This window comes from Falco punctatus (assembly GCF_963210335.1).
Source record: "Falco punctatus genome assembly, chromosome: 5".
NCBI lineage: Eukaryota > Metazoa > Chordata > Aves > Falconiformes > Falconidae > Falco > Falco punctatus.
In genome coordinates, this window is record NC_137584.1 from 74,054,400 (window position 1) to 74,067,478 (window position 13,079).

The 13,079-nt window shown below is 45.0% G+C and overlaps 1 protein-coding gene across 1 annotated transcript in view; it reads right to left on the reverse strand.

Annotated features, from left to right (window-relative positions):
- BLK (BLK proto-oncogene, Src family tyrosine kinase) overlaps positions 1–3,928 on the reverse strand; it is a 44,200-nt gene extending 40,272 nt beyond the window's left edge. Inside the window, exon 1 of the mRNA XM_080388308.1 lies at positions 3,501–3,928. The gene's annotated coding sequence lies outside the window, so the exon portion shown is untranslated. The remainder of the gene's footprint in view (positions 1–3,500) is intronic.
- Positions 3,929–13,079: the final 9,151 nt, after the last annotated feature.

Sequence of the window (13,079 nt, forward strand, 5' to 3'; positions counted from 1 at the left end):
CCAGACATCCCAGACAACTGAATAATTTTTCACTCTTCTCTCCTCATTAGGTAGGAAAGGATTCATTTGTAAACCATGTGTTTTCTATTTCTGCTCTGTCTCCGACATGCCTGACACACAGGACCTGAGGAGTCCTGCATGCTGCTTTTTGATCAGTAACACATTTCACAGTTTACAGAGGAGCAAAAATGATCAGTGAGATTTGGTCAAATCTAGAGAATAATTTCATGACTATGTAAATAAATAAAGAGGGGGGAAATGCAGGAGAGATATTTTGAAAAGCACATTTCAATTCAGAAGCCACATATATTTCACAGGATGGCAGAAATGTAGGACTGCTTCTAGAAGGTCATTAATCTGCTGGACCTACAATGCATCTGAGAGGCTACCTAGCTTGCACCTCAAGGCTTACAATGATGGAAATTCCCACCGCTCCTTGTCAGCCTATCCCAGCCCTCCTATTCCCACAGCCTTAATATCACTTCCTAATGATCAGCACTGATTTCCTTTACTGAAAGACCACCAACTGATTGTCCTGCCCATGGTGGACAAAGTTATACCCTCCTTTGCAGCCGCCCTGGCAAATGAAGCAACATTACTTCTTGCAAAAATTCCTCATTGATCACACTTTCCACACCTTTGCTCAGCTGCATCCCTCTCCTTCAAACATTTATATTTGGTTTTGGAAGTTTGAATAGGCCAGCCCGCAATCTTTTCTGACTTAAAACTAACCAACATTAACAAAGGCAAAATTACTTTGCAAAACTGCAGAAACATTATTCTGCTCAGCTGCAACTTTTTCTTGGAAAAATTATAATTAGAAACTATTTTTTATTTCAACACAAGAAACTGCTGTGTTTTGAGGTTTGTTTTTTAGAAGGGATTTTTTTTGGCTGGCCAGTGAAATGAATTCACATGGATTTAACCCTTCTATGGAAGACAGGCTGACCTGTGAGAAGCAAATGGCTTGTTCAGCATGAAATACTGGAGGCTTGGTTTACATTTGTATTGCGTATGTTGTGCCTTAGCATTTATTTTTAAGCAATAACTGAGATCCTGTATATTCCGTTTTATATGGTGATGTACTTTCTTTCAAGTTTCACAGTGATGTCCAGTGGTGCAGCCACTTCTTCCACAACAAGCAGCAGGACCTCAAGGCTGCAATTTGTTGCCAAGCCCTCTGCCAAGGGGGAATTGCATCTTTTTTTATCCCCTCAGCTACTTCTAATCTTGCAATGTGGTGTCAACCTAACAAGAAAGCTGACTTGCACCACGTAAAACGAAGATGTGAATGGAAACTTTGGAGCTACCGAGGGCTCCAGCAGGATTTAGCCCCAGGTGTCTTGCAAAATTCTTGCCTATGATTGAACCTTATTTATAGGGGAGCTCACCCACATGGAGTCAATGCTTGGTTGCCTCCAGAGTCTTGTCAACCATGGAAGAGCAGCAAGGAAACTCCCCATTTTAATATAGAGAGAATGGAAAGAATGAGGGGAAGGAAGGAAAACAAATCATGATGAAGTAATGATGTGCCTAAGTGCCCCTGATCAATACAGTGCCGTGACCCCCACAAAACCCATGGTGACCTGTTTCCACACCGGAGCGAGATGACAAAAAGCCTTGTCTGCACTTAAACACAACCTCAAGACCTTTAAGGATTCTAATGTGCTCAAAAAGCTGCCACAGAGATTTAAAGGCTGAAAGGTCAGTCAGGAAAAAAGTCATGAAGCAGAAATAAAAGAGCTGGTAGCCTTGTCTGAAACAAACACACAGCCCAAATTGTGCAGAAGTGGGATGCTCAGCCTGGGATATTGTGGGTTTACTTAACAGGGGATGGGTAGCACACCATCTCAGCTGAGAGCCCAGGGTATAAAAGCAACAGAACACCCCATGTTGATTAAGCTGAGCATGGAAAGTCATTGGAAAAGCAGATGAAGAAAAATCAGTAGCACCTTTGAGAAATTTTCACTTAAATGTGTCTTTCCTCCTCCATCAGAAAATTCAGCCTTTGCCTTTGTAACCCTCAAGGTGCAGCAATAGCCCTGTTTTGGCAGAACAAAACAAGCATGGGCCAGAAGTTGGGGTTTTTTCACAGGTTATTGTGCATCAGTATAATGATAATACTGCAGGAGGTCTGGGAGAAAAAACAAAATGTGGAAAAGAAATCACAAGCTCTGCAGCCCCCAAATATTCTGATAAAAATTACTTAAACCTTGACAGAATGACTAATGGAGCATACTAGTGAGGGTGCTTTTGCTGCCTTGCAGCTGTCCTTTTTTTCCTCTTAATTTCCATCTGCCTTCTCTTCTTCAGCACGTACCAGAGCAGGGACCACATGTGTGTGCTCTGTGTGCAGCAGGAACATTCACTGCTGATAGTGTACGCATCTTGTCCTGATTTTGCACTTTTACAGATCCATAATCAATTAAATATCACAGCAGCCCTGCAAGAAAGGCAAGAAATGCCCCGATTTCACAAGTGGGGTAACCAAAGCACCTGGAGGAGCATCGTCTTGCCAGGCATCACTGGCCACAAAGCCCCAGGCAAACACCTGAGGAGGTCTGAGATGCAAATGTCCCACAGTGCTGCAACTGCTATTCCCTCCCAGAAGTGGCACAGCAAAAAAGGCAGCTTCTGAGACAGCCAGACTCCGAGTCAGAGCGCTGTGGAATTTTGAGTCTGGCCTAAATTCTAATCAGGAATGAAAGTTATGGACTTAGTGTTGACTCTGCGCGTATGGGGATGGGAAGTGACCAAGGGGAGAAGCAGCATGTTCATCCTTCCTGTAACTGTTGGAAATCTCCAACTTGCCAGAAGCTTTGCCCACAACCAGCATTAACCTGCCACTGGTTTTACCAGCTTGGATAGAGGAGCTGGTGGAAATAAAATGTTGCCTTCAAGGACACCATCTAACCCACCTTCAGTGGGGCAAAAGAAAGCAGAGATCCTCAGCCCCAAATATGCCTCTTGGCAGAAGAGGAATTAAAGCCTCAACCCTTCTCTGCACTGCACACAGCACCCATGGGTGCTGAGTCAGAGCCTGAGCATCCAAACTTCTACCTCCCCTTAGATTCAGATTTGGGTCCCCAATTTCACTTTCTCCTCTCTCTCTTCTTCCCAAGGAGTTCAGCCGCAAGAAACTCATTCACCCCCTGCTAATTAAAGGGCTTTCATCTACTTTTATTTTTTTTCAAGAGAGAGAGATTGGCCTGTGCCCACTGGGTCAGCATCTGACTTAGAGCATCAGTCCCACCTCAGAAAGTGCCCTGATTTCAGCGATGAGGTGTTGCCAAGAGAGAAAGAGGTGCCCCCTGTCCCGACCCACAGCAGCAGTATGGCCCATTCAACATCCCACTCCCAATCTTTAAAGGCTTAATTACCACTGGTCCATAGATGGGCCAAATCTTTAAATACTCTGAGAGGATGCACCCAGTGGAGCTCTGGGAAATAAACCGGCAGCAGGAATGAAGCAAAATTGCTGGAAAATTGTTTGCACTTACCTGGTGAGTCCTATGTTTGGATTAAATCATATCCTGCTCGATCTTAATTGTCCACCAGAGTTAAAAATCCCTTTCAGTGTGTGTAGTTAAGAACATAAGCTCATGTTGATAATTTTTAATCCTTAGAGCATGTAGAAAGAGAAACCCTAATTCTTCTTGGTGTCGTCAGTTGACTGCTGTTAGTGGTTTCCTGTCGACAGCAGCTGAATGACAAGTCAAACTGGTTTGTTACACTTATAGCAATTAAGGGCTAGTAGTATAACCACACTGCTCATTTAGCGCTAATATTAGAACTGTGTCTACCTTAGAAGAACTGTTACCCACAAAGGCTCGGTGGGCTATAAAAACTACCATCCCACTGCAAATGATGCCCTGAATCGCTCTCATTCAGGCTGGTGTGAGTTGAAAGTCATGCCTTGGAGCCACGAGGTGTAAAAATGGTCTGCAAATGGGAGGAGAAATATGGGTACTTGAGTTTTCTAGATTGGCCCATTTGCAGCTAAGAGCAGCCTTGGCCAATGGCAGGCGTGGAGGTATTTATTGCATGCGCTTAACCTTTGGGAGAGCTTATCTCGAGTCAGGTTCTAATCTGAACAGTTTCCCCTTTTGTAATCATCTAGGTTACGGTGCTGTAATCTTACTTTCCATTTGAGGTTCTGTTTCTGCTTCAAATCTTAGCTGAAGAGAGTGGTTGTGTTCCTTTTCAGAGCTGGCTGCCTTTCGCCAAGGAGGACAAGACAGCTGCTGCCATTTAGGGCAATGGGGGCAGAGGGGCATGGGAGACAGCTGAGAGCACATCCTGATGTCTCTTTAGAGCATGGATGTAAGATCTTGTAAGATCTGCCTTCCCTCTATTTTGTGCAATTAGTTACTTGATGTGTTGCAGAAAGCTTTGCCTGGGCTGAGTGCCCACTACTGACCTGGAACCGTTGTGGGCAGGTACCAGCTCAGATCTCACTGTGCTGGGGTTTTTGGTGCCTGCTACCCGCAAGGGTCTTTGGGCACCGTGCAATATTGTGAAGCTCCATCATTCTCATTTACACCCTCATCTGCAGGGTTTCAGACCCACCAGCCCATCCGAAGAGTGTGTCAGCTACTGATCCTGCTGGATTTTGGGTAGAGCCTCTGCCACACCAAGACAAGCAGAAAGGCAAGCCAATCAAATCTTCACCAAATAGGACAACAGGGATCCTGCCTGAGGCTGACTGGGTGGTGGGCTGTTTATCAACTCTTCTTCAACATGAGGGATGGCAACTTTATATAAGAGAGCTTTGAATCTTGGGTCTCGGTCCTGCAGTTTCAGGTAGCATCCTTGGCTGACATAACAGCCTCCTGCTGATAGCTGTCTGGGGGATGGGCACAACATCCAAAGCATGGATCTTTCTGGAATAGTGGTCATTGGGAGCAAACGTCTGATTTTATGGTTCATTCATTTGACTGAAATAACAGCAAAGCAGAAGAATCTAACAAGCAACAACATTTCACTTGTTGTTTTCATTTTAATGCCCCCAAAAGGGGACAGTTTGATTCAGGAATGTGAAAAATTAAACTGCAGGACTGAAAAAAAGTAAAAAAAAAATTATCCATCTTTAATTTTTTTGCCCTGAGCTGATTGTCCAGGTTCAGTTTGTCAAGCCACCAAGTGTTGAAGTGAAACTGTGTTTTCTGAACAGTAATTACAGATCCAGAAATTTTACCCAGCTCTTGACGTGGAAATGAGCAGAAGCTGACTCTGGCACCAAGGGGGGTAACAAGGACCAGGATGCTGCAGCTTTTGTCTTCATCATTCTTTCATCCCAACTTTAAGCAAGTGTCTGAGATGGACTTTTCTTACCTTTCCCATCCGTGGCTCAGGAAGTGAAGGAAAAAAGTTGAGGGTAATCAAAAAAATTTTTAACTGAAATTTGAGGAGATTGATGTCCACCCAAGATCCTTCCACTCTTGTGTTTTTCAGTGAAGATGCCTTACTGGGTAGCCAGGTAAGACTGGAAGGGGAATTTTTGGTTCACTAGCCATTCTGAAAAATAATTTACAACAAATATATTGGTTACAGTGGAACTCAAGCCCTTTTTCCAGCAGAGTGGTGGAAAACCCCTACATATCAGTCCTGCGATTTTAAATGCTTTTTGCTTCTATGGATTGCTGCAATGAATTGGATTAGCAGGTTTATCAGAGGAAAGACATTACAGATGAGACACTTCAAATCTTTGGAAAAGGTTTTGATTTTCTTTAGAAATTATTTCTAGTTCTTCAGGTCTTGGAAACTTTTTTGGAGTTGGAGGGAGCAATAATTCACTAACTCCATATATGCATTTGCAAAGTTAGTTCTGGAGTTACCAAACTGATTCCTTTTGACCCATGAAAAAAACAGATAGGCTGAAAATTCCTACCATGATTTTGGTAGGACTTCAGGCACAACTGTCTTTTGCTTTTGTCTTTGGTGTTGACTCACCTGGGAGAAAACTACAGAGAAAATATCACTGATAGCCCAATGCAAAAACCATCATGATCTTCCATGACAGTAAAACTTACGAAATCTGATTTCCTGTTGATGCTTTGGTGTTTAACACCCTGGTGGTGCTCAGTGTGAGGCTTTTCCTCTAGTGGACTTAGTGTCCTCATTCCTCTGCTCAGCCACCTCATTGCATCTTTGAAACATCTCCTCCTCTATCAAACTCAGCTAGAATTCACCAGAAAGTTTACAAGTTATTTGGTGGAATGGGTTGATGGATGGACCAACAATACAATAGGTTTGGAAATTCATAGGAAAACAAAATACCAGCCTTTCAAAATATTGAGAAAGAAACTTAATGGCTCAGGGATGGTATTTGAATGAGGAGGGTCAAGGTTAAGAACTATTCCAAATAACGGTAAAATATTTGCAGCCCCTTGCCTTGTTCCTGAAGCACTTCACATGCCACTGTCTTTCCCCTTGCACACCTGCATCATACTACCTACATCTGCCTGCAGGATATATGGTCCAGAACCCACCTTCCCTGTTGCTTGAGCCTGTTTTATGCTGAAACAGCCCCACCTGCCACATTATTCCAGATTCCCAGCAGTCCAATTCTTCCCTGTGCCACATCCCAGTAGCTGATAATTAATCTGCATCGCATGCCAGGCTGGGCCTGAAGGCAGGCATGGACAACTGTTTCCATGGGAAAGGCAATTCCTCAGTCCCAGCATGCACACCTTTTTGGCAGGGTGAGACATGAATGCTCAGCATCATCCAGAAACAGAGCAGGGCCAAACACATGGTTACAAACACCCACCCTTGTGGTGGGGTGTTTCCCTTGTGTTGCTCAGAAACCCTGTGTTATCCCAGCTGGGAGAAAACATCTCCTAAACAAGCTGACCCAGACTAAAAAACAGAGCAATACTGAAAAAGGCCAGTCCCGGGTCCCTCAGTGATCCATGGAGATGAGCAGCCAGGTGACCACAACCCCCTACAGGTCTTCTGTGCTTGCATCATTTCCCTTGGGGTGACCAGGGGGCATCATTAACTGGAGACCTGCTGCCCTCTTTAGGTGACTCTGCCACATTTCCATGTTGACTGGCTCCCATGTGGCCCTCCAGTGATGTCAGAGGACTTTCTTGGTACAAGTCCATGTGCAGGAGTGGAGGCTTTACCTGGCTAGGATAGGATGGTGATGGTTGAGAGCGTCACAGCCTGCTCTCCCCAGCCCAGCATGAGCAGGCTGGGTCCCAGGAACTTTGCTTTGAGGAAAATGCATTACTTTGGTGACCAACTGAGAAGCAACCATCAATGCTTCTGCAAGGTCCTCCCAGCATGGAGTCCCACAGAATGGCCACGTTTCCTTGCCAGGAGGTCCAGCTCCTCTAAGCTCTGTTGGAAGGATGCCTGATGAGAAGTCACCCAAAGCCAGGAGTCAGAGCAAGAAGCAGATTGTTCATATCCAAGCTGTGTTGAACTGCTGCCTTTATGGTAGAGGAATGGCTATTTCTGCCCATATCAGGGGATACAGAGGCAGCTTAGAAGGTCCAGATGAAATTTAGCTGGCTATAGGGCGTAGCTACCTTTATAGCACTTGTGGTGCTCAGATTGGCACAGGAGATTTGGGTTTCTTATAAAATATGGAGGGAATTACCACTACAGCAAACAATTCCCAGCTTGGGCTTTGCAAAACCACATCCCAGCAAGGACCCAGGCTTGGATCCAAGTGTTCCCAAGGATTCAGGAGTCCACTAGAAAAGGTGTTGTGCCCAGGCGTGCTGTGGGATGTAGCTCTGGGAACTGGCACTTTCTGGAGCTCTGAGTACAACAGAAAGGCCTCAATATATCTGAGCAAAAGAAAAAAAATCTGAGCCATAGGTATGAATGGTCTTAGTGATTCACAGAGTTATTTTGACTCGTTGCACCTGATTTCAGGTTGGTCTGCTGCTCCTCTCATCAGTGGGAACATTGCTGCTCTTCAGCAGCTCCCCACCACAGTTTTTTTGGGTGAAGACAACTTAAACAAAATAAATTCAGGGCCAAAAACATTCAAAACCCATGAAGAGACTTCAGAGGGACCTGGCTCCAGCCTTTCACTTGTGTCTTATGGCAGCTCATTTGAAATCCATTACACAACTAAATTTAAAAATAAAAAAAAAATTACAGAAGAAGGAGTGGGTGATAGTGTGTGGTCTGTTACTGCGATGAGATAGATGTCCAGCCTTGGTAGCGACACCTCTGCTAGTAAACTAACCCATGCCAGACCTGGTCTCTGGCCTTCAGGCCAAATGACCCTGTGGGGCCACATCCGTGCAATGAAATGCTCTTGGCTATCAAATCTGGGTGGCAGTACCCAATTCGTCTGCCTGGAAGGGGCCTCGGTCTTGCTCATTCCTGAGCCATTCCTTGGGATTGCTCATCCCACATCAAAACCAGACCAGGGTCTGTGTTTCACCAGGCTCCTGTGCCCATGTGTATTCCCTGGTGCTGTTCGGTTCATCGGCATGGACCCAGTGTTCATTTTGATGAGGTGTTGCAGGAAATGTTGAACCACCCATTCGCTGCTAAAAGCTTAAGTGTAGCTGTAGGTCCATGTCAGATAATTTTAGCATGAAGGCAACATCTCTTCCACCTCCTTGGTCCTTCTTCATCGCCAGCAGCCCCAGGAAGGGTAGGTGCAAGCTGTCTGGTGCCCACCTGCAGCACAAGTAGAGCTGATCACCAGACTGAGTTTGCATATGCATATCTGAAACGTGACAAAAAAGGGTGCTGGCAAAGCAAAAAAGATAAAAATTTTTAAATTGCATTTGCATCAGAAATGTGAAAATTCTGTTCTTTACTCTTTGAATCTGCATTGCTTCGTCTCACAGGGAGCCTGCTCCCCCTGTGCTTAAAACTGTACAGGTGCAGCCTCTAAATCACTGGTGGGGTCTGGGGCACCCCCAGTCTGGCTGGCATTTGAAGGGAGGTGGAAAATCCCAGCCCTGTGATATGGTTTGTAAGGCCCTTGTTGGGATGCCAGGCTCAGGAAAGGGCTATATATCTCCCCCTAACGCCAGTGAGGGAGAGGAGGGGTGGGTTAGGCAGGAGAAGGGAAGGGTTAAAAAAAAAAAAAAAAAGTAGGCTGTAGGGGGAATTCTATCACAAAAGCTGGATGTGGGAAGGGGCCTGGGTGGTTAGATGTTGATGGTCAACACTTAATCCTTCCTACCCCCAGGTCTGCAAACACAGCCTGTGGTCCTGAGACACCAGACTTGCAATAGATGCCTGTGGAAAGAAATGCATAGGATGCTTTAGAGAGCTGTCCCCAGGCTTTGAGGCGTTAACCTTCGGCTCGGGTCGAGGACAGAAATTTCTTCTCTCCCCTGTCTTTGCTTCTGGCCCTGAGCTAGCAGCTGAGGCACATACCTCTATCAGCCCCGCCTTGAAACAGTTAAAATGGTTTCCAGCCCCACTGGGCAAGGAGCAGGATGTCAGTGTCCTTTCTCAGGACACAAGAAAGGCAAACTAGTTCCTGAGCCGGTTTCTGTCAGAGGATGGACAGTGCCAGCAAGCCAGAACTAGCCACGGTGCCTCAAGATACCCACCCTAGGGCTGAGTTTGGAGCGGAGGAGATGAGATGGGAGCGGAGGAGATGACACTGGAGTGGAGGAGAGTGGAGGAGATGACACTGGAGCGGAGGAGAGTGGAGGAGATGACACTGGAAAGGAGGAGAGCTGAGATGAGCCACGGAGAGTGGAGAAGCTGTAAGAGACTGCGCCTGTGAGACCCACCATCGCCACAGTAGATGTGTTTTCTCAACTTTGCTATGGCAGGAAACTCACACATTGTTAAGGCAGGAAGATAACACTATTGCCACAGAAGAGATTTAAGGCAGGAATATAACACCACTGCCACCACATATGTTTTTAAAGGAGCAAATCGACCGACGCCATGGAGCAACAGGGGAGGCTGATCCTGCAAAACTTAACCAGACCCCTGTGCATGTGCCCAGACTTGGGGTCAGGGGGATCAAGGTGCCTGGAGGCCCCTGAGGAACGTTGGGCACGTACACCATTGTTGGGTGGGGGGTGTGGTTGAGCAGAACAGCTTGTAACAACTCTATAAAAAACAGAACCAACTAACATGGGACAGAACGTTCCCCCACCGGACTTGAAAACTAATCGGACTGTCAGGACGCCACAGCTCCAGGCTGGTAGCTATTGCTTTGAACTCTTTCCTTTTCTTTCCTTCTTTCTTTCCTTCCTTTCTCTCTCTTTATCTTGCACCCTCTCTCCCTTTGCATTCGCAGATTTATTGTTGGGCAAATAAAGTTCCTTGGCTCTTGACTCCGTTTTGAGTCTTAATTCTGTTCCCGAGAATACTAACAGAACCAATCCCTGGTCTCAGACCGACATGCAACAAATATAGTGACTGTTTTCTTGTCTGAGAAAGCAGGTAGCCCAAGTTTTGTGATGTCCTTGACATGGCTACCAGGGCACGGTGAGAAACAGCAAGAAAATTCTGTCCTGGCATCTTCTCCATAGGAGCAGTGGCTGGATGTTTCCTATGTCAGTTTCAGCTCTGGATGAGTGCAAAAGTGACGGGTCAATTTTCTCACATCAGAAAGCTGGTAGCCCAAGCTTTGTGGTGTCCCTCACGTGCCTACAAGGGCACAGTGAGAAATAGCAAGAGAATTCCTTCCTGGCACTGTCTCCAGAGCATCAGTGGCTGAACATTTCCAACATGTATTTGGGCTCCAGTAGAATGCCTAAGTAATGGGCCAAATTTCCTCACATCAGAACGCAGGTAGCCCAAGTTTTCTGGTGTCCTTAACATGGCTATCAGGGCACAGTGAGAACCAGCAAGAGAATTCTGTCCTGGTACCTTCTCCAGGACAGCAGTGGCTGGACAGCTCCAGTGTGTATTTCGGCTCCCTACGAGTGCAGAAGTGACAGGTCAATTGTCTCTTCTCAGAAAGCAGGTAGCCCAAGCTTTGTGGTGTCCTTCATGTGGCTACCAGGGCAGGGTAAGAGACACAAAGAAAACTCCTTCCTGGCACTTTGTCCGGTGGAGCAGTGGCTGGACGTTTCCAATGTGCAACTGAGCTCTGAACAAGTGAGAATAGGCAAGACCCATGAGAAAATGTAGTCACCATTTTCTTGGCTCAGGAAGCAGGTAGCCCAAGTTTTGTGGTGTCCTTCACATGGCTACCAGGGCACAGTGAGAACCAGCAAGAGAATTCTGTCCTAGCACCTTCTTCACTGGAGCAGTGACTGAACATTTCCAATATTTGACTGGGCTCCAAATGAGTACAAAAGTGACAGGTCAATTTTATCATTTCAGAAAGCAGATAACCCAAGTTTTGTGATATCCCTCAAGTGGCTACTAAGGCACAGTGAGAGACACAAAGAAAATTGTTTCCTGGCACTTTTTATGCGGCACCATTTGTTACAAACAGCTGTCGGGCTGCTTCATGCAGGCAGGAATGACAAATTGCTGCTGTTGTCTCTGCATAAGTTGCATCCCCCGTTTCACAGTTCCTGCAGATCTTGACAAAACAGCTCCAACTTTTTTGACATTCTGGCATCATTAAAACATCTTAAACATCCCCAAAGCTACAGCATTGGATATCTGACAGGGAAGGATTGAAAGTCATCTCCTGAGAAGTTCTCTGAATTATTACTAATGGCTTTTAACCATTCTTGGAACAATGGGGAAATACTTGAGGATTAAGAAAAGAGGAAAAAACCCAACCCCCAAAACAACAAGACATTCTCTCTCCTCATCCAAGGAATAAAAGATAAAAAGAAAAAAGAAACAAAACTCTAGTGTCATCCAGTATTTAAAAAATTATAAGCTGCATGGTCAGTGTAAGTACAGCTCATCAGGTCTGAAATCTCCCAGGCAAACCAACAGAACAGTTGACATTGAAGGATCTCATAAAGAAAAAACAATCAAAATGGTTTCACAGAGAACAGTTTTCTGTGAACATTATTTTTTAATTAATTACAAATCTGGGTTGGTAAAAGTAGCTATTGACACCATAAATTTCTGTAAGGCATTGTTCTTGGGCCCATACCTTACAGAATGTTGGTGGAGCACGTTGGACGCTAGTTAGTACATAAGGATTTGTCCTAGAGAAACCCAGAGTCTGCAGCTATTTGGCATCTTTATCAAGCAAGTTAATGAAATTAATAAAACAATTGCACAGAAAATCTGCAAAAGAAGCTGACAACAAATGAAAGCAATGAAAAGACTAATTATACAACAAAGTTTTCTGGAAAAGCTGTTCAATAAAAATACAGTTATTAAGGTCCCTGCTAGAGTAATGCTGTGAAATAGATCGTAATGTTTTAGAAAGGAGAGACACGTTCGTCGTGTGCCATCTGGCCTTAAACCCTGGTAACGTGAATTTCTAGAAATAAAGGGAACAGGCCTTCAGACACATTTTCTGAACAACCAAAAAATGCACTTCAGAGGGTAAATGGCAAACTGAATGTGAACAGCTTAATGAAGCAGCTGGTAAGGAAAAAAAGAGGTACCTGATTGTGGAGCAATGCTACATAAAGCAGACTAGTACAGAATACCACAGCTGGTTCCTGCTTCACCTCTCTGGACTGAAAAAGCCAAAAAACCATTGATCAGTATATAACATGACAGCAAAGCACAACAACAACAAACAAGAAAAAATTAGAAAACAACTGTTTTGACTGAGACTAGCAAGTCTCAGTTCATACAGCAAATGATCTATGGAGTTAATTAAGACTACAAATACGTAGGGAGACATTTCTGGTACCATAAAGCTATTTAAGTTACCAGGACTGAGCAATATGAGATGCAGGAGCTGAAATTAAAACAAAAGTTCAAATGAGAAGATATAATTTTTAGTGTAATTAATCAGTGGAACAAGTATCGAGTGATGAGCTGGTCTATTAACACACACACACACAGACACACACACACGCGTGCGCACGCGCGCCCAACTAGATCTCTTCCTAAAAATCTGTAGGAGATGTTTGCTGGGGCAATGACTGCTGTCCCTCAGGCGTCTCTGTTGGCATCAATACTATTTCCTAACCTCATCAGTGATGCGGACAGGGGGACTGAGTGCAGGTATGCAGATGACACTGAGCTGCTGGTGC